This window comes from Biomphalaria glabrata, chromosome 10, assembly GCF_947242115.1.
Source record: "Biomphalaria glabrata chromosome 10, xgBioGlab47.1, whole genome shotgun sequence".
NCBI classification, from domain to species: Eukaryota; Metazoa; Mollusca; class Gastropoda; family Planorbidae; genus Biomphalaria; species Biomphalaria glabrata.
Genome location: NC_074720.1, coordinates 12,249,751 through 12,272,731, shown reverse-complemented (window position 1 = coordinate 12,272,731; position 22,981 = coordinate 12,249,751). Strand labels below are relative to the sequence as shown.

At 37.0% G+C, this 22,981-nt stretch overlaps 1 protein-coding gene across 2 annotated transcripts in view; it reads left to right on the top strand.

Annotated features, from left to right (window-relative positions):
• Positions 1–7,062: 7,062 nt before the first annotated feature.
• Positions 7,063–22,981, top strand: part of LOC106077280 (probable G-protein coupled receptor 19) — a 35,967-nt gene continuing 20,048 nt past the window's right edge. Inside the window, exons 1-2 of one of the 2 annotated variants that reach the window (XM_056043896.1) lie at positions 7,063–7,351; positions 8,527–8,644. The gene's annotated coding sequence lies outside the window, so the exon portion shown is untranslated. The remainder of the gene's footprint in view (positions 7,352–8,526; positions 8,645–22,981) is intronic. The other variant, XM_056043895.1, reaches the window with a different exon arrangement.

The window sequence follows — 22,981 nt, the reverse complement described above, 5'->3', positions numbered from 1 at the left end:
CACACTTCTACCAAAAAAAACAAGAAAACAACACCTCACCTAGCGACTTTCGACCGATCTCACTTCTAAACACCGACTACAAACTCCTGACGAAAATGATTTTTTTAAGACTAAAACCCCTCATACCACACTTAATAGGACAGGACCAATACTGTAGCAACCCAGACAAAAACATCGACGAACTTAACCATTTTTTAAGAGACATTATATATTTCTGTAAAGACAAAGACTTGAAAGCAGCCCTCTTTTCTATTGACCAGGAAAAAGCCTTTGACAGAATAGACCATGATTACCTTTTCAAAATACTAGACAAGACGAAGATAGATGGAAGAATGAAGAAATACATAAAGCTAGTTTACACTGATGCCACAAGCAAACTCATAATAAACCAAACCCTTAGTGGCAGTATCCCTATTAGAAGATCTGTTAGACAAGGGTGTCCCCTTTCTCCCTTTTTATACACCCTTTGTCTAGAACCCCTTTTAGAAACCATCAGGCTAGATAGTGGAATCACGGGGATAAAAATCCCAGGCCCCACGCCCGTAGTTAAAGTTAAAGCATACGCTGATGACACCACCCTTTTTCCCTCCTCAGAAAAAGACATAGCCGCAATCATAGATAAGTTTATTCAATTTGGGAGGGCAAGCGGGTCAAAAATCAACATAAATAAATCTTGTATTATGGGATTGGGCAGGTGGGAAATCCCCTTAAACATCCCCTTTAACCTTAAAATAGAGAAGGCAATTAAAATATGCGGCATCACGTGGACAAGCAACCCAACATATTACCACACACAGCAGTGGGAAAATATTTTAAACAAAACCAAAAACACACTTAAAAGATTTCATTATACAGCAACTACTATATTTGGTAGAGCAATACTAGTAAACAACCTGGTCATCCCGAAGATAGTTTATTTAGCAAACATCACAGAACCTCCACCAACTTTTATACCAAGCATAAACACAATCATTAGGAATTTTATATTTAAAAGCACTATCAGGAACATTAAACACACAACACTTATACAAAACAAAGAGGATGGGGGGATAAACTTACAGGACATCAGAACCAAAATACAAGCACTTAGATTAAAATACATAGGACAAGTAGCCAAGAACCCAAACAATTTTCCATTAACAATATACTACTACGGCTTAAAGGGAAACTCCGATAGTTTTTCAAATTTTAGTTATTGACATATTTAAATTCTGCGTAAAAAGTTGTAATAGTAAACATTATATCATTTTTTATTTAAATGCTCGGAAAATTTTATATTTAATAAATTAGACAGAAAATTCTCCACGCCCCCAAAAAAACGGGATTCTGCGAGATGTTTTTAGTTTTTAAAAACGTGACGTCACGAAGGTGCTGGCTAAATATAGATCTAGACCTATATAACCGATAAACTCTCTAGTCTAGATCTAGACCTATCGGATCGCATTTATTGTTACGCTTCACAGCTAGATCTAGTCTCCACGTTGATTTATAATCGGTCATTGTTTATAAACCTCTATTTCTACTTGAAGAAAATTAAATATTGTTCTTCAGCTTGTTGCAGTAGTTCCAATCACAAAGATAAAATCAGCAAGTATGCTGATACAGAAATTAGTGTCTCTTTTCATTTGTTTCCAAGAGATGAAGTTTTAAAGGGAAAATGGGGAAAATTTATTCGCCTGAAGAGCAAATATTTTACAAAGGCATTAGCTAATTCCTGTTTTTGCTCAAACCATTTTGAGAGAAGCTGTTTCAGCAACTTCACTGCTGTGGAAATGGGATTTTAAAAAAAAATTGAAGTTAATACCAGGTGCAGTACCAACAATACATTGGATTTCCAGGCCAAAGAATTCAATTAATGATACTACTGAGACATTTTAAACAACTGAAGTTCATAAATATAAATGAAATCAGATTTGTGAGCTAGAAATTTACTACGAATACTAGATCTACTATTAAATTTCTTATTTAATAAGTAGATCTATCGTCTACGAAACTCAATTCCAACTTTTTAACTTTTGACCTTGGGGGTGTGTCTCGCCGGCTGAGCCAGCGTCAAGCTCTCTCATCACTTTTTCCATGTCAACCAATGTTAGGTCGAAACAGCACAAAAAAATCATAATTTTCTTACGGTCAAACATACAGTCATAATTAATACACCATTAGAAATTTCTTTTAAAGTATTTTAATGATGTAATAACGAAAATTTTTTTTTATCAAAGATAATTTCTTTTTCGCCTCCCTATCAATGAGTATCAATAGGATTTGAGTGCACCGTGGTGACGTCACACAGAAATTCAGTGAAAATCTGACTGTTTTGGATGCGCAGAAAAATTATGTCACAAAAACATCAATTACTAAGTTATTCTTGCAAATAAAAAAAAAAGAATAATATATTCATTATCTATAAATCAAAACACATATTATATCAAAAATTGTCAAAACCATCGGAGTTACCCTTTAAGGTTAAATAAAATAATTCCAATAAAAAATGACACCCCACACCACTTTGGTACAAACACACATCCATTTTACAGATCCATATCAAGAATACTCCCCGGCAATGAACATCTAATACACAGTCAATTAAAAGACACATATACAACACTTAAGAAACAGTTACAAGAAAGATTATTCAATAGGATCAAATGGAGTAGAGAGTTAGGTGTAATAGATTTCAGAGACACTTTTATAAATCTACACAGCAAACACATTACACCCAAAGCCAGAGAAATAACATACAGACTAATCTTCGGGATGACCCCTGTAGGAAGTAAGAAAAGAAATGTACACACATGTGTTTTATGTCACACAGATAATGGTAACAATGAAAGCCATATGTTTTTAAAATGTAAAATATTTGATAATGTTAGATGCACTATGAAAGTCCTACTAGAGGCAAACTGTAACACCAATGTTAACCTTAACCTAGCTATTGTTTTAAATAAATTGCCTAAAATCAAAAGTAAGATGATTCATAAATTTAATCTAATAATAGTGAGTGAATACAGAAGTCTTGTGTGGCACAGTAGAATTAAAGTTGTTAATAACAATGTATCTTTAAATCCTTATAATCTAGAGTTAATATTTAGAAAAATAATTGAACATAGAATTGATAATTATACTGGTTAGATAGAAATTGTAATTATTGTATAATTTATTGCCCTTGACTAAATTGTCAGACCTCAGAGATAAAAATCTAAATACTGTAAACTGTAATCAATCTGTAAAGTTACTCTATTTGTATTATGTCAGTTAGTTTAAGTGGTTATGCGAGTGTGTGAGAGTGTGTATGTACCTGGGTTAAAGAGAGTTTGGGCTGAGAGATGCGGGATAGGAATCAAATTGAACTTTATTTATCTATGGAAAACTACTAAAGAACTGTCTTTTAAAGGGAAGTCAACACTTTTGAAGAATTATTTCTCCCTCTCGGTTACGTCCTCTTTGATCACATGATCGGAGAGCATGTCACAAGTCAACATCAAGTGTGTCTGTACTACACTCACAGAACACGGCAAGCCCGTGGAAACGTAACAAGAACACTATGACAATGTCTATATCTTAGCGGCAGCCTCATCCTAGACATACTAGGAAACAAAGGAACAAGAAAACAAGACGCAACTGAATGGAGCCTGCGAAGAGACTAGAAACAAAAATAACCAAAACCAATAATCCTAAAGAATATAGACAAGGACAGACAATTGAAAGTCAAGAATCTTTTATGAATAATGTAATAGTTTAAGACAAATTAACTATTTTTTATTTATTTATCAATTTTTTTTTTTTTTTTTTAAACCCCTCGTAATGAGAGAAAAAAGAATCCTTAATCGACACCCCTATCCTGAAATAATTTACACATGACCCTAACAGAACCCTGAACAATTGTGATACAGCAGCACCTTTGCTTGGTTAACTATCCCAGAACGATTCTAACAGACCCAAGGGCCACCTTGATGATGCTAGAGTAGCCCTCTTACATCTCAAGGAGACCTTTAAAAATTGTCGTGAGAGGGATTAACCTGTTCCCTGATCAGTCTTTTTAAATATACAAGGCAGCTGTATAAAACCTATATTAGCTTGCCTTGCCTAATTACTTGCTACTACCTGGGAACATAGCATTGCTACAAAGTCAATTTCAGGAAAGATTGTTAATGTTGCTGTGCAGCTTTGTTAATAAACTCATTTATGTAGAAGATTGTTACTGTTAAAGCAAAAATACTGAGGCCACTTATCAAGGAAGTCCTTTCTCTCTGTATTACTTTATAGAAAAGATATTGTTCTGTTGTGTAAAATTAAATATTATTATATGTCTAAAATACTATTTGACGAGACAGAATGGAGGCTTAGGATGAAATCAGTCACTTTTTCCTCTTCGTACTACCACCAAGAGCAATACATTATGTCCCCTTTAACCATAAAGTGACAATGACAATGCCAAGTGCTTAAAAGGAAACATAAACTAATTGGATACAATCACACTACAGATTTCCCTTTGTTTCGTTTAATTTTTTTTGGAAAATGTCTACAAGATAAGATAACTTAAATTCAGTTTGACTACAATTGAAGGCGTTGTCAACTAGTGGATATTAAATGAATTGTAATTTCTTGACCACTCATGTTTTATTTTTATTTTTTTGAAAATGACTACAAATTAGTAGATATTAAATGAATTGTAATTTCTTGACCACTATTGTTTTATTTTTACTTTTTGAAAATGACTACAAATTAGTAGATATTAAATGAATTGTAATTTCTTGACCACTATTGTTTTATTTTTATTTATTTTTTTTTGAAAATGACTACAAATTAGTAGAAATTAAATGAATTGTAATTTCTTGACAAAAAAAAAATAAAAAAAAAAATAAAAAAAAAATAAAAAAAAAAATAAGAGATTGAGGGGTCCCGGGTTTGAATCCCGGTGAAGACTGGGATTTTCAACTTTGGAATCATTGGGCGCTTCTGAGTTCACTCTGCTCTAATGGGTACCTGACATTAGTTGGGGAAAAGTAAAGGCGGTTGGTCGTTGTGCTGGCTACATGACACCCTCGTTAACCGTAGGCCACAAAAACAGATGAACTTTACATCATCTGCCCTATAGACCACAAGGTCTGAAAGGGGAACTAGTTAGGCCAGGTTCACACCTAACTTTACATTCACTTTCACCTATCCTTTGATCTGCGAGACCGTTGGGGCACTACACAAGATCTGTTAAAAGCAAAGAGGTTCATTTTGGCTCAAGGCTCATGACCAATTGGGACCCACAGGACCCCTTGTAGATGACACCAAAGTGAAAAAAAAACAAAAAACATTTGTAAGAGCCGATTTCCAAAAAATGCCCTAAAAGAATCCTAAACGTTTTACTAAACTTTAGCTATATTTATTTTAAAATGTAAAGCCGTGTTTTCAGCTAGAGTCTGTATACCAGCAGCTTGGACTGTATTGCTGTAAAGAACTGCTATCATCGCGAAACGGATCCAATGCGTCTTAGATGAAATAGATCTTCAAAATAATCTGTGTGTTGAGTCGACGACTTCGACATCACGGAGGTCACGGTTGAGTCGTCTCAGATGAAGGAACCAAACCTGAGCTACTGTACTGGCCATTGCATAGTCCACAGCAGCACTTGCAAAACTCAAGACAAGAAGGAAAGACAAAGGCATAGCCATTGAGACTAAAATCAGACTGATGTGCTCCCTGGTCACGGCCACAATCTTATATGCTTGCGAATCTTAAACACTGACTACAGATCTAAAGGAGGATCCTAGTCAAGGAATTGAGATGCTACAGAAAGATACTAGGTATCACTTTCAAAAACCGCATCACAAACAAAGAGATTAGAAGCAGGATTAATTCAGCGATCGGACAACACGATGATCTGCTAACTGCAGCTAACTTATGTAAAAAAAAAACTTAAACTAAAACTCTATAGCCATATCACAAGGTTCTCAGGGCTTGTTAAAACCTTCTTTTAGGGAACAGTACAAAAAAAAAAAGAAAATGCAGACAGAGAAAGCGATGGGAAAACAACACAAAAGAATGGACGGGCCTGTCATTGAAAGAGATTCTATCCAAGGCAAAGACAGAGAGGAGAAAGATGGTCAACAGATCTTGTGGGGTGTCTAACGGATAGGTGAAGTTGTGATGAGTGAACGACATGTTATTTACTATTTTATTGTCTGTGTTGAAAATAAGAGTAGGCCTACTAGTATAGTATATTTAATAACGTGAAATAGGGCCTAATAATCGGGATTTAATTATTTTCCTATGTTAATGGAGCGTGATCTGTATTTAAATTTATCGGGCGAGTTATAATCCAAAAATTTATTAATAATTTAATCAATTAGTTCTAATCAATTAATTTTTTTATATAAAGCTGAAAGGAAGCTAAACCATGCCATTTTCAGATGGCAGTAATTAGCGGTTCTTTTACTTAGACACTTTTTTTTTTTTCATAAAGTTTTCTTTTTTCTTTTGCTTGTTACTAGCATACGACTTTGTATTAATCATGGTATTAATCAACATACACAAGATTTAAGTAACTGTGGTTAAGTCAAGTTCAGATGCTTCAATGTGATATTTTTAATTCACAAAGTGAACGGTCTAGTAACAAGTCTAGTCTCATCCACTCACGTTATAGATGTTACCTCTATGAAAGCTTAGCATCAACTGTTTAAACTTTTCTCTCAGCTACAGTATTGCTTTGAATTATTGTCATCATATTTGAGCGTTCTCTAGATCTATCAGTTGCTTAAGGTTCGTCTCTACAGTATCAATCCAGGAACCGATCAAACCATGTAACTATACTAATAAATTAGCCTACCAGTGTGGCAGTGTCAAGTTTAAGCAATGGGCGTAAAAGGACAGCGTCCAGAATAATGAACATTAATTGACTGACCTAGTTTCCTATTTCCAAATGAAAGAGTACAATAAAAAATTAAAGCAAGAGCTAAAAACACAACGACACAATGAATTTAGAGAAAAAAAAAAGAAGGAAAAAGAAACAACCTCAAAACACTCTGTTACCATGACAACGACGCGTAAACACCAGCGGGCTTCCTTGAAAATCCTCGAGCGAACTCGCGTGTTAGGATTTCATTTTCCCTCCTGCTCCCTAGTAGGATGTCTTTAAAATAGTTTGTAGGGCGAGCAGAAGTAATTGTCGCAAGCCAGACAGGCAACACGTGATGTAAAAGTATGAAAAAATAATAAAGAGACATTGATAGAAGTGATGTTTAGGAACAAAGCAATTAAAAGTGCGTAAGTGGATACAATGAGTCAGTTGTCGCCTTCTCGTATCGTCTCCACTTAACACCTACATTGGATTCTAGGCCTACTTTATGTGGTCCGAATTCACGTGAGTACATCAAATCTAAGTTATCAATTTTAATAGCAATTATGAATGTATAAATCTAGCACCTTAAGATCTCTCTCTCTCAGTCCGTCTGTCTCTGTCTGTCTGTCTGTCACTCTCCCTCTCTCTCTCTATATATATATATATCCTAAATGAAAAGATATTGCGCAGTAGTACCAGGTTAGCCTATGTAGTGACCATGGGCGTAGCCAGGAATTTTTTCGGGGAGGGGGGTTTGTTGGGGGGGGGATTTTTCTCCCCCCCCCCCGCCAATATATATATATATATATATATATGTGTGTGTGTACATAATTAATCTTTATTACATTCTGACCCTTCATTCTTTCGAAAAACGTTTATTCTACCCTAGAATAGATTCTTCCTGGAGTTAGTGAGTTAGTGGAAAAATTAGCAAGGCAGTCTGGGGGAGCGCAGTTAGCTCCCCCAGCGGGGTTTGGGGCGGAGCCCCGCCGCCAAGCACTATTTCCGGTATTGAAAGCCAACAAAGGTAGGCTATCTACAGTGCATTATCCTGCTATTAAAAAGTTTTATTTCAAAAACCTAATCTGCTATTCTTACTTACTTAGATCCTCCCGAGCGGTTCAGCGCAATAGGCAGCAAGCTGGTTCCACAAAAATCTGTCACTGGCAATGTCTGAAGCCTCTTCCCACCTCCTATGAGGACTTCCACGAAAGTGTGGCGCCAAGTTGTACTAGGTTGTCCCAGTTTGCGCTTTTCTCGTAATGGCCTCAATGTCATCGCAACTCTTTTATGCGTAATTCATTTTGTTGGAGAAATGACTACGCTCATAGAATTATGAGTAATTTGCTTTCTTTAATATTGAAGAGGTATTTGTTTTCTTCAAACCCCGCTGAAAGGGGGTTTAAACTCAAAACCCCGTTGGCTACGCTTATAGAATTTTGTGTGGTCATTTGCTTTTTTATTTATTGAAGAGGTGTTTTTTTTTAGCTCCAAACCCCTGGAGGGGGTTTTAAACACAAAAACCCTTTTGGCTACGATCATAGAATCTGGTGACTGATGAATGGATAGTCTTATATTGAAGAGGGGTTTTATCGTTAATTTCTGAAGGGGTTTTAAAATCAAAATCTTCCTTAGCTATGTTCTTGGAATATGGGGATTGACGTTTGCATTATTTTTTGTTTTGTGTTGTTTTATAGAAGAGGGGGATTTAACTGCAAAACTTCCTGGTAGGAGGTTTTAAACTCAAAACACCCTTGGCTGTGCTGGAGCAAGTAATGGTTTAGTATTAAATTCATGGTAGTGACCAACGTTGAGGTAAGCATTTAAGTTTGTCAACTAATGTAATTATGAAATGCAAAGTTTTATTATGTTTTCTTTTCGTTGGAAAAATAGTTATTCGATGCATTGGAAGGGATAAGTGCCAGATCTATAAATGTCAATAGTGTCAATTTGTGTGTTTCTATAACACACACACACAAAGTTATAAGATAATCTAAATAATAGACACATGACATAGAAATATACTGACTTTTCAACAATAGTTTAAAAAAAAAAAAACAACAATGTTCTGTGAACCCAAAAGAAAATTTGTTATCTTCAGTTTTAAAAATCTCAATACAACACAATTTCAATATTCCGAAGTATTGCATGTGTACATTAAAACAAGCAAAATATATATTTAAAAAATACTTGCCATATAACTCAATGGTATATATGGGAAAGCTTTTCAATAGGCCTTTTGAGGTACAAAGAATAACTCAGACCGTTGAAAGAAAAACTATTTATGCGCATAAAAGTAAAATTCATCTAAGACATACATACATAACTACACACATATAAATAATTACATAAACCACATACAAACACACATTGAAATGAGCTGTCCACGCCATAGTGGTCACTGGTCATTAATTAACTCACGAACTTGTCCTCAAGCCACCATTTTGGAAGCCACTGCTTTTAACTACAAACTCCGTTGTCAAGGTAATCAGACTGCTAATGAGGGTATTGGGATCCTGAAAGGCTCAGTTCAATTGATGTGTGCTCGCGTTAATGAAGAATCGTTGGCAAGCCATAGAGTTGTAGACCTTCGATACAAGTTAATGGACTTGATTAATGAAACGAGAAAAACATTGCCGTCTTTCAGTCTTGATTTTCTTTGGCAGATAGAAGCGAAAGAGAGGCTAGACAGCAAATCAATGTAAACGAAATATGAAAACAAAAAGATAACTAAAAAAATAAAATTTCCTGGACTAAATCTCCTTTAACACCGTAAAAAAAAAAAAAAAGTCATGATCTGTATATGCATAGACATAAATAAATATAGACTGGAAAAAGGAAATAACTTCATGTAACTTGAAAACATGTACATCTAGTGTTGTCGGACTTCCGTATTTTGAAAAGTTGCATGATCTTCAGTCTTGGAGATTAAACAAAACTACACTGCTCATAAATGCTGTATAATAAAGTACACACAATTGCAAGTCACAGATTTTCGTTTCATAAAACTCTTTTATCGGCCAGTCTTTATTTATTTATGTGTATATGTATTTATTACAGAAATTACACTAAACAAAAACACAAGTAACATAACAGATTTGTTTTTAATCAACTTTTTCTTTATGAAGCTATATGGTTTATACTTTCTCAAACTATTTATTTCTTGTAATTCTTTAATATCGCAAGGAGTCTATCAAGCAGTGGCGAAGCATCCATGGCGCGAAAGGGTTCAATGAACACGGGACATGACCATTACAATCATGGCGCGAAAGGATTCATTGCGCTTGAGCCCATAACTGATGACCAATTGGGGCCCATATGTGCACTTGGGATGACACCAAATTGAAAATAGAAGTGTACTTTTGTGAAAACCAATTTTAAACAGATCGTTTGATTCTGTTAAGAAGTTGTACAAATATTGACTTTTAAAATGTGTTGAAAGTCATAACTGATTCAAACCTTATGACATTATTACTTACAAAAGTAAAAGGTACGATCCTTGATCTGGCATTGGAATGTCTTTTGATAAATGTACAAATACATTCAGATTACTCATTTTTTTGTCACACACTCAATTTGTCGTATTGTGGGGAGGGGGGCCATTGATATATTCTTGAACCTGCGGGCCCATGTGTGCCTTGCTACGTCACTGCTATTAAGTGAGCTTGCACAATCCAGTTCTTCTATTGCAATGCAGCTAATGTCTCCATAAGACGGTGTGCAAAATGTTCATGAAGGTCTATTTATTTATTAAACCTTGTCTCTTCTTCTTCTTATATAATACAGACGTTACTTCAAGATGATTACGTCCTACGCGTCATGCATCTAGTCATGCATGTCAGTCAATGACTTAAATTCTGCCATGTCATTGGTTTTCCTGGCTAGCTCAGTCAACCCATTCCATGCTCTAATAGCACTAGGGAAGACGGTGCATTTGTACAAATTTGTTCTAGCATATGGAACGAGGAATGTGCCTTTATCTTTGTGTCTTTCTGAGTATTTTATTAGATTTTTTTTTGTGTGTATTTACTGAATACAAAGAAACCTTTGAGGCGAGTATGGGTATTCCCGTTGAAGCCGTGTGTAAAATTTAATTTTAAGATGACATTTTGAAAAAAAAAATAAAGGTCAAACCGGAGTTTTCAATGTCTGGTCAAGTAATGGTAACTGTTTTCCCAAAACAAAAGTTATAGGAAAATCGTAAGATCCGTTTTCGAAATCCGTGTCCACCCTTATTATTGAGCCCATGAAAAGCTTGAGCTGTTATTGAGCCTATGAAAAGCTTGACCTGTTAAAAGCATTTGTAAAAACTTGTTACATTTTTTTAAAACTAAAAATGATAGCAAAGTATTTGAGAATCAAGTTTTAACAACATAAACATACAGATGTCTGAAAAAAATGCAATTAGCTACAGAAATGTGAGTGCAATCAATAATAATCACATTAATCCCAAAGCTCATGCCATTTTCTAAACTTTAATAAAAGGTTAAAATTCTCTCTAAGTTTGCACTTTACTAGATAATATATTCGATATACATTTGTTCATTGTACCAGACGAACTCCTAGTCTCTAACACCCTTCTATTTTTGGTGAGGTCAATGCGGTTATTTTCTGATCATGTATTTGTTTGTTTTGTTGTTGAATTTCTAGTTTTGACAATATACAAAGCGAGACCAATCGTCATAGACTTATAGTAGGCCTGAACACAGAACTGTGACGAGATAACGATTCTTTTCCGCACAATTATTTCCCCTACCTGACCAAAAAAAAATCAATAAAAACAAATTAACCACTTAATTAATTATTGGTATTTAATTATTTTGTTTGGTATCGAACGAGGGAAAGAAATTGTACTTGACTGACGTGGCGGTATAAGTTGAATTAGTCCCGGTTATATTTTGTGTAGAGTTAGGTCGTCGCTTAAAAGTTAAAAACAAACAATAGATAGCTATGAAACCTTCTGTTTCAGTGGTTAGTGTATTGGCTTAAGGAGGCTTGAGCCGTCAAGTTTGAAACAAACAATAGATAGCTATGAAACCTTGTATTTCAGTGGTCAGTGTATTGGCTTCAGGAGGCTTGAGCCCTCAAGTTTGAATTCAAGCCGTACAACTTTTTCTTTTTACAAATATTTAGAGAGCTATCACAGTAGCCTTCACCCACATACCCCTTTCTTTTTCCCCTTTCCCAACTGGTCCAGACTAGTAGGATCAGAGCACATTGAGAAAGGCGCTAAACAAAAAAAAAAATTGGTAAAAATATTTCTAATGGCACATATTTATTATTGTTAGTCTAGATCTATTACAAGTTTAATTACATGACTGATCCCAAACTAATTTATACAATTACACTTAATATAGTTCCCCTTTCAGATCTTGAGATCTTTATAGGGCAGATGATGTGCCGCCTATACTTTTTCCCCAAACTAATTAGTGCATGTTTATGCCAATGAATGACTGTAGAAAGTTTCAATTTGATCCGAGAATGAGTGTTTGAGAAATAACGTGTACAAAATAACGTTTACCAGACAGACAGACAAAGTGAATGGATATAAGCTTTGTACAAAACACAAACCAGAATGATTAACATCGGCCTTATGTGTACGACATTGCTCTACTTGCAGCGGTGAAAGAAGGTCATGATTACATGAAGAGAACCCTAGATCGTATGCCCCAAACCAGTGATGCCTAACCTTCTTCAGCCCACGGGCCAAATAAATTCCCCACACATTTGTCGTGGCCCACATCATTGCGAAAATAGAAAAAAGCAATAGAGCAGACGACATTTTGATTAGAAACAAATTGTAATCAACACGATTTCTATATCAATTAGTTGGAGGCTTCAAGTTATTTTACCGAAACAAAGTTCTGCATGACAGACTGCAATGCAAACACTCCATTAAAACAGACATACTTTATGTATTTTGTATAAAAAAGTAAAAAGCTGTTCACTTTACTTCACTTCAAAGCCAAGTAACCATTCACGTAGTTACCAAAAGTAGTCAACTAAAAATGGCAAGGACACAGTTTAGTTATTTGTTTTACATTTTATATTTTACACTCTCTTTCATTGTATTGTGGAAAGAAGTTCTAAAGGGCCGGATTGACCTGCATCGCGGACCGGATGTGGCCCGCAGGCCGTAGTTTGGGCATCACTAACCTAACCAATCGGACTCATACTTTGAAAAAGTATATCTCCGCTACTAGCTGTATTAAAAAGGGAATATTTTTATGGCCCGACAATGTCCGGAATGATTGGATGCCCAATTCAAAGGGATGTATGGATCAAAATGTTAGGCACAACTTAAAACAACAACAACGAACAACGACTTAAAGAACGAAACAGGGAAATAAGGCACATAGCAACTTCCTCAACAAGCAACAGAGCTTCACGGTTGATGAGATGTGACATTCAAATGTCACAATAGATTGTCAGTACTCAGTGGCCTAAATGTTTACATCTGAACCTAAGCGGAAAGCATCAACGCCGATGGGAAGGGGGGGGGGAGAACTAATGGTGACGTCAAAGATAAGAACGGAATTTCAAGACTGATATCTCCAAACCGAGGCTTTCAAATTTCCACAGAGATTTATTGACAAATCATAAGGACCAAAAGGTGTTCACATGACGTCATTGTTACTGAATGGACGGTTTTACTCTCGAATCGCGTGCAATTAGAATTAACTCACAGATCTATATCTATTATATACTTAGACTGGACTTGGAGATTTCTAACACTATACAAAAATGTGGCGAAAAACTTGAAAAAAAAACAACAAACAACAAGGTTACAAAGACAGTTTGTGTGGAAACATACACTCAAAATCGGCCCCCGAAGTGGTCTACCCAGGAAGGAAAAAAGGCAGGTTTCAATATTTTCGGAAAGATTATCAGAATGAAAGTCTAACAAAGGCAAACAACAGAGAAGAATGGAGAAAGAAGGTTGACAGATCTTGTGTGGTTCCCCAACAGTTCAGCAGACCAAGGGCTAGGTGAAAGTGAATGATCAGTTAGATATGAACATGGCCTAACTGATGCTTTATAATGAATATCTAATTGTTTTGTAAAGGGTCAATCTCTACAAATCCTCAAGAAATATAAAATTTTCGTTAAAAAAAATAATCTTTTTTATTTTAGGAAAAAAATTCCTTTAGTTAAGTGTTTCATAGGTAAATGTCAGCTCTGCCGTTAACGCGATAATATGAAAAACTACCTATTCATTGTTGTTTTAAATTATGTTCCACTTTATATGCATACTAAGTAGATTTTTTCTCTTTAAAAAAAATAAATTTTTTTTTGTAAATGTAGTAGATCTAGTTACTATGACAGAACTTACGTACTCTCGGGGTATAATTGTAAAGAGCCTCCCGTGTTTGTTACTATTTATAGTGAATAGTTGTAAATATGGTGTATTTTTATGAAAAAAACTGTTTGCATAATTGATTTTAAAAATGAGATTTTTCGCTTTGAGAAAAGAAAAAAAGTAGCCGTTGCATCAGAACTTTGAATGGTCTAAAATACTATGATGTCGGATTTTCAATATCTTTTCTAGTTTACGAGATCTAAACGGGACGGACGAACGGACGGAGAGACAGACCACACAAAACTAATAGCGTCTTTTCCCCTTATGGGGGGCGCTAAAAACTGAAACAAGGCGTTATTATGCAATTTTTAGATACATACTCTAGAGCTAGAAAGATCTAGGTAATGAATCTACTTAAATGTACAATCTAAAGTCGTAAGATAATTAAAATAAACAGAATTGAATTATTCCGATGTAGGATTTTCGAAACATTATAATTATCTCAATGGAAACTAACAAGAAATGGCCTTATATCATAGATTTACGTAGATATATAGTTCTGTTATTAACATTAACAACAGCCCCTACTATTTAAAATCCGCAAAATGGTATTACAAAGAAAGTTTAGAAATGCGATTTTACATTGTACAAAAATAATAGACGTCTGTGTATATATGGCCGTGCAATGCTTATCTACCCATCCTATAATATGTTGTGACAGGTGGGGAAATGTGATGTGTGTTTGGCGCGTTTAATGTCTAGGGGATGATTATTTTTAAAGCTATCACACACCAACCTATCAGCATATGAATCGGGAGCAGACACGCAACGAGACAAAGCAATGAAAGATAGATACAAAAGTTAAAAATGAAGAATATTTATTTACATAAATATACATATAAGAATTAAAAAGGGGGAGGGTTTGCTTCTATCTCTAAATAATACTAGCTTTAATCATCACTCTTGCATTTGATAAGAGAGTATGTCACTTTGTCCTCTGACTTAGCTGGTTGTCCTGTTGATGTCGCAGCTGGCTGTGTCCTGGCTTGAGGTTCTGCAGCTGGAGGTGGCGCTCTAGCGGATAGAGGGACGCCGGTGATATAGTTCTTGTGGAGTTTCAATCCCCAAAATCTAATATCTGTAGTGGGCACAGTAGGGCGGGTGGCCGGCTACCGTGGGCACAATTTACTGCGGGCAGAGCGGATCTGCCGTGGGCAGCGTAGTTGACAGGATATGTCCAGTGAGTTGCAGAGGGTTGGCGTAGCTATGATGTCTCACACAGATCTGAATCTATAGGGACGTCGCACCTAATAGCTTGACAGGTGGGCTGTCGAATAGGCGGGCAATGCCGATAGCGCCAAGTGGTAGAGTTGAGTAGACCTCAGTAGGCAAGTGCAGTGCTGAATAGCACTAAGCACATAAATAGGCAATAGGTGATTCTCGGTAGCAAATAAATAGGCAGGTAAATAGATCGTTGATCCAATAAATAGATAGGCAGACACCTGAGGGAGGCTGCGGATAAATAAAGACAAGTTAGGACATGTCTCTCATGCATCTTATTGATGCCCTCGACTGAGGTGCATTCGTCAGATTGGTAAAATTGCTTTAGAGCACAATGGGGAGATGATGACAAATGGGATTGGGAAAATAGATGGCTGATAGTAGCAATATAAAAGGTACATAAAAGGGAAAGTAATAATATAGAAATGTACATAAAAGGGGAAATAATAACCTCAAATAAATAACACAGGTGGACAGAGAAAGAGAGGGGGGGGGGAAATGGGCGGTGGTCAGCGACCCAGATGATTGTTTACATATGACCGTGGGTCGAGAACAATGGAGCGCGCTTGAATGGAGAGGGTGTCCGTTCAAGCGGCGCCACTCTCATTAGAGTAAAATGACTACAGGGGAGATAATTCAATACAGGGGAGATAACTCATAACTCTTTTCTAGACGCAGTATTAGTGCGCTAGTAAAATTATCACGGTTGTCAGCCGAGATAAAGAAAATAAAATAAGATGTACAAATATATACATGGTTGCATCAACGATCAATTGAGCAACGCAGCATTAATAGATTAATGCAATTCATAAATACATACATAGGGCATGTTTATGTTCTCTACTTACGCCAGTAAGAAATACACAATGCACTAATTAAATATAAATGAAATAATACACTACACATGATAAAATCCAATGGAAATATACACAGAGTAATTAAGATGGAACTTGTGATTAAGTTCGGCTTACCACCAGGTATTCCTCTAGGAGTAAAAATGTGTGAAGTAGTCCAGACTCGATTGCTCAGATAGAGAAATAAGAGGGTCTGATTTGATTTGGATCTACTTTATATACAGGCCTGGAGAATGTGGGCGGAAACAGGAAATGTCCTAGGCTTAGAATTATCTTAGGCTTGAGATGGGAGTCGCACATTGGGAAGATCAATGGGCGTGTTTGTCCTCGTGGTCTCCTAGATCAAAGAGAGACATAGGAGAAAGGGGGGGGGGAGGGGTGACTTGCATTCCACACAAGGTGGTGTCCACTGCGGCTGTCAGACATCCTGTCGATAAGATCAAAGTCTGTGCGTATCTTTGCCCCGGTCAAGGGAAGATAACTCGAAAGACGTGGCCTAGCTATCTCCAATGTGGTCAACTAAGTCTAGCCTGGAGCGGAAAAGGTGGTGCGGGTGGAGAATTTAGGGGTAGGATGGGGAAATAATTAAAATAAAATAAATAAATAATGGAAAATAATAATTAATGCTGTGATAAATTTGAGTGACTCTGACAGCGAGTTTTTGACTTGTCACATATGTATAATTTAATTAAGTTTAAAAAAATGGTGCAGCCTAATTACATACAATTGCTGGGGTTAAATAAAGACGCCCACGAGAAGTGTGTTTAAAATTAATTCATTATAAACCACTTGATAATAAGGTGGAGATAACGTTCTTCGCTCTTGTAGAAATATCTTCCACGTATCAATACGTATTGAGCCCTTTGTAATTAACAACACTAGTACTCATGCACTTCACTATTGAATCAAGATTTGCTCATTGGTATTCATCCTTAAACGATCAAAACTATCTTGGTCAGTGACACGTCGGTTTACCGATAGCCTCCCACCCAAACACCGTTTTTTATTTTGTTTGTAAAGCCTAGAAAGAGCTCACAGCTCAGCAGCAATAAAGCTGGCTAGAAGAAGAAGAAGAAGAGGTAAAGCCTAGTGTGTTAGGGCAATGCTTTAAATGATCATGATTTTTGAATTTTTCATTCAGGGGGTTTTCATTCAAATATATATATATTAGATTCATACTCTATCTGTCTGAATTGATAATTGATAAAAACATGTCAAACTTTGTTGAGTTTGTGTATGGTTGAGACAGGGCCAGATGTAAGTATTCTGAGGCCCTGAGTTATATGTGGTTATATTTGATATGGAGTTTAGATCCTTCCGCGCTGTTCGGCGCATTGGGCGGCAAGCTGTCTCCACAAAGATCTCTCTCTGGTAATATCTGAAGCCTCTTCCCACCTGGTGTCCACTGCTCTGAGGTCCTCCATGAAAGTGTGGCGCCAAGTTATACGCTTTCCACGTAGTAGCCTCAATGTCATCGCAACTCTTCATAATATTGAAATGTTGTAATATGTAATTTGCATGTCTGGGGTGCCTCCAAGGCTCAATAATATAACATTCCCTGTTGTTTTGTGTAATAAATTCTAAGTGTAACAATTGATTATGATGTTGCCTACATAGACATATAGAAAACAAACATAAAACGTCAAGGATTAGAATCGCGAACTCAAGATAATCGACGAAATGACAACTTGTGTGAGAACTGTTTTAATTGTTGGACAAATGACATGACGATGCTCACAAATGACTGCCTCTATGGCAGACGGCTGCAGTCGTAAATATCAACTATCAATTTAAATGTCACGTTTGAGTTATCATCCGTTGGACTACTTTTGCACGAGGAAGAATTACATCATGTTGGTTGTCTTAGCATGAGCAGTTTGTTTCTTTTGCTCATGCAAATAGGTTATAGAAATTTTTAAAACGTTTGTCGTTTGTGTGTGTGTGTGGGGGGGGTGATGGTACAGAGGAGAGCACAGGACAGAATTTAGAGGCTTAGAGCCTAAAAGAATATTCTCCGAACTACTTTAATGGCAATGAGTAGCTGGCCAGGGAGGGGGTAGCTGACCAAAGTGGAGGGAGCTGGCCAGAGTGATGCTAGCAGATCGGGATAAGTAGATGACCAGTTTGGAGGTAGCTGACCAGACAGGGTGGAGGTAATATGATCGGATTAGAGGTAGTTGACTTGGATGGAGGTATCTGGCCCGGGTGGAGGTAGCTGTTGTCATGAGCCTTCTGTCTTGTAATTATTGAGGCCTGTCTGACTTCGACAGATTACTCTGGAGATGTCTGGGTTTCTTGTGCGGGTCTATTTCAGAGCAACTAACTGACAAGAACATAGACTCACACAAAAACTAACAAGTGCAGAAACTAAATCCAAACTGTTAGACAATTCAGATGATGGTTTAACACTCAATAGGCCACAGTCGAGTCTCTGTCTATGAATACGTGTTATCCCTAAAGAATTCTAAAACCAACTGACTTGATGTCTCTAGGTAGCCTCTAACCCAGCGGTTCTCAACCTTTTATGCTCGGCGACCCCTTTTTACAATCCCCCACTCTGCCGCGACCCCCCCCCCCCCCACACACACACATACAGCAATAGAAGAATAGACAAAAACAATTCATATTTTCGATGGTCTTGGGCGACCCCTGGCAAATCGTCAATCGACCCCCAAGGGGGTCGCGACCCACAGGTTGAGAACCCCTGCTCTAACCCAACTAAGTCATGACTAATACTAACTAAGTGTCTTACACTGTTCGAGTAGCTGACCAGGGTGAGCATCTGACTAGGGGGGGGGGGCGTGGGTGCAGGGGTCCGCAAGCACATCTATGATACGAAGACCTAGTTTCAATGTCTCCCGAATCTAGTTTATAGGAGGGAATATGGTAAATGATCCATAACATATTAGTCCGACGTGTTAAATTTTTAACATTTGTTTTCATAAAAATTAACAAATTTTCAAATTCTAAATGCCCCGTCTAATACCTTTTCATCAAATTATCTTGGCGGCCTAGTAGTAATCTTATTAACTATTAGTCGAATCAAAGAATACTTGATCATGTTTTGAGATCAACAGTTGAACAATGGCTGAAGTTTGTTATAATTAGATCAAGCAACGTATTTAGCCCCGTAAAAGAGAGAGAGAGAGAGAAAGAGAGAGAGAAAGAGAGAGAGAAATAAAACTTGGCAGTCAAATGAAAGGCTGACCTGGCCATCTTCTCCAAGCGCTACCAGCCTCTCTCTTTCTCAACGGAACCAGTATCGATTAAATAGGATGAAGACCATATTTTTTTTTTGACATGGCATGTTTGAACAATTAATTAGCTGGCAATAGTTTTGAGCAGTCAAAAACAGAAATGCTCCCAGACCCTTAGGCCAATGTATTTCATACAAGCATAATAATAATACGGCCTTTTGCTCTTATCTTGAGCAATAATACTGTGGCTTTATAGGCGCCCGTATGACTTGAACATCACTAGAATAATTAGAAAGTACAAGACTGTTTTTGTCCACTTTATATATATAACCCTATTCGTCTGTGAGTGAGTGACTGTGTGTGTGTGTGTGCATGTGGCCTAAGTTATCCACTCTTTGGTCTCATATATTAAATTTGCGTATGCTTTAAAAAAAAAAAAAAAAGGATTCTAGAAATACTCTACTTATATATGTATTTACCTCCACAGCTCATGCGCAGTGCTCTTTTTCGTTGAGATTTATGTGGGGGAGGGGGTATCCGAGAAAAAAAATCTTCCGTCTCCTTTGAGCGCTTAGTAAACACAACTCTGCTCGAGTAGGGATTCGAACTGGAGCAGACTTGATAGGTAGCCAATGAGCCATTACGCCAAACATCCCGCATATGATCTTACTCTAAAGAAGTTCGCTTTGTCGCAAAGTCTCTAAGGAAACATAGAACATACGAATACTTCTGGTAAAAGATATGCTGTAAGAACATACGAATACTTCTGGTAAAAGTTATGATGTAAGGAAACATAGAACATATGAATACTTCTGGTAAAAGATATGCTGTAAGAACATACGAATACTTCTGGTAAAAGTTATGATGTACGGAAGCATAGAACATACGAATACTTCTAGTAAAAGTTATGATGCAAGCACACATAGAACATACTGTTGTAACTCCGCTCCCGCGCCACACTGATGGTGCGCATCAGAGCACCATTCAACACAAGTAGTACGAGACATGTTTATTCTGCATGAAGAAGGACTGTTGTAGATCCGGCTGAAGTTATGAGGATAAGTCAAGTGCTGTCCTGTGTGATACTACTGAACTGTGTGGGAGACCTGCAGCGACACTGGGAAGTGTGTCGGTGGTCTGTTCCAGTATTAAGTAGGACACTTAGAATTTAAGACATTACTCTCTGTGACTTAATAGCGGAAGTCCAAGTCTAACTATTTCTTGATAGCTTATAATAAATACATCGTTTATTACTACCTCCTACCTTTCGTTGAGTGATTGCCTTGGATTTACAACAATACGAATACTTTTGGAAGATGATGTATGGAAACATAGAACATACAAATACTCCTGGTCATGGGCGTAGCCAGGGTGGGTGGGTTCAACACCCCCCCCCGAAATGAAATCCCCCTGGGGGGGTCGGAATTTAGTGACTGATTTTCGCTTTGATTTTGTTTATTTTAGGTGAGATTTAATACTAAGCCATCACTGTCCTAGCGTTTTCTACATACCAATTACCCTAGCAATCAGTGGATCAGAGTTTACACGGATGGCTCATCCCATAAAGCCACCACAAATGGAGGAGCTGGAATACTTATCGAATGGCCAGATGGAGGAAAACTAGAAAAATCCTTTGCAACTGGAGAGCTCTCTGACAGTCACAGAGCAGAAAGGGAAGCACTAGCACTAGCTGCTACCATGCTAGCAAATCATCCAAGTTCCCCACACAGTCAGATTGTCTTTCTAACAGACGCAAAAACAACCCTCCAAAGCCTGCAAAACTCTGATTCCCCTTACATTAAAAACCTCAGAACAGCACTCACAAAGCTCAACCACAACAGCAAAAAAACTGTTATTCAATGGATACCAGCTCACATACAAATAGCAGGAAATGAGAAGGCTGACACACTCGCCAAGAGTGGGAGAACAAACTCACAAGTAAACTCTGCACTCTATCCAGAAGAAATGAAGAAATTAATTGTAGATAAAATAAATGAGAAATGGACGAGCTCCCATCCAAATCACAAGAAAGATGATGCTTACTGTTACATTTATATGTGTATTTATGTTTATGTATGTTGTGTGTGTGTTTGTTTGTTTCTTGTAGTCTCCCTTGTTCTATTGTTCAGTATGTTCACGATTTCACGGTTTACTCTGAAGTGTGTCAGTAGTGTGTAGTCACTGTGTATTAGTCTCTGCTGGTTGTTCTCTCCTTGTTTCATGTTAATAAAATTGGAGTGTAACTTTAAACATCAGTATTGTTAAGTGTATTGTGATAATATAACATGGTGGCAGCTTTCTAAAAAGTTTAAAATGGAAACTGTAAGTAAAACTAACTTTAAACCAAGAATTAACCCTCCACCTCCTTTAAATGTGAAGAAAGGGTGTGAGGAATGGAAGCTCTTCAAGCAAATGTGGCTGAACTATTGCACTATAGAGAGAATAAACGATATAGATGAAGAGTATGCCAAAGCACTGTTCTTGCACACTGTCGGCCCAGAGGCATTGGCAGTATACAACAGTATCACCTTTAAACCAAAGCACAATGTACAAGACATAATATGTGCATTTGATGACCACTTCATAGGCTTAAAAAATGAAACGTATGAAAGATATGTTTTTAACAACAGACAGCAGAAGCCACAAGAAACTGTCGAGGAATACTTACTAGCTCTACGGACACTCACTAAAACATGCAATTTTTGCGACCACATGGAAGAGTCCTTAATAAGAGACCGAATGGTAGTCGGCATCAGAGACACAAGGACAAAGAAAGAACTCTTACAAGAACATAAACTAACACTCAAGACTTGTATAGAAATCTGCAAGGCAAATGAAGCTGCTGACTTGCAACTAAAGGTACTAGAGACAGGTACATCTGATTCATCACCACCTCAGGATGAGGCGTTCGCTGTTTCGTCTCGCAAAAATATTCTTCAACAGAATGCTGCTCATAAACAGCGCAAATGTAAATTTTGTGGACAAAATCACCCATTTAAAAAGGAACTGTGTCCTGCTTGGGGTAAAACTTGTAATATCTGTAAACAAAAAAATCATTTCGGCATTCAATGCAACCAAAAGAAACTGCAATGTGTACAGGAGGACAGTGATGATTGTTATTCATTATCTTCTAATGATGAGGCTGTGCTTGCTGTACAAGGTGGACCAAACAATAAGATCATAAAAGCTGAAATGATCATAGCTGGTGAGAAGATTGTGTGTCAGATTGACTCGGGTGCCAGCGTTAATGTCATCCCTAAGAAGCTTATTAAATCTGCACTAATCTGTCCCACTCAAAGCAAGTTACGTGTGTATGACGGTACCACACTCATACCTATTGGAAAGGTACAACTCTTACTACAAAATCCAAGGACCAACAAAAGATATCGTGTTGATTTCGTGGTTGTAAAAGATGACTTAACTCCCCTGTTAGGGAAGAAAACGTCAGAAAAAATGGGACTAATTACAATAAACTATCATACTTTTGAAAGTGTTGATAAGGTTGAAAGTGTTAAGCCTC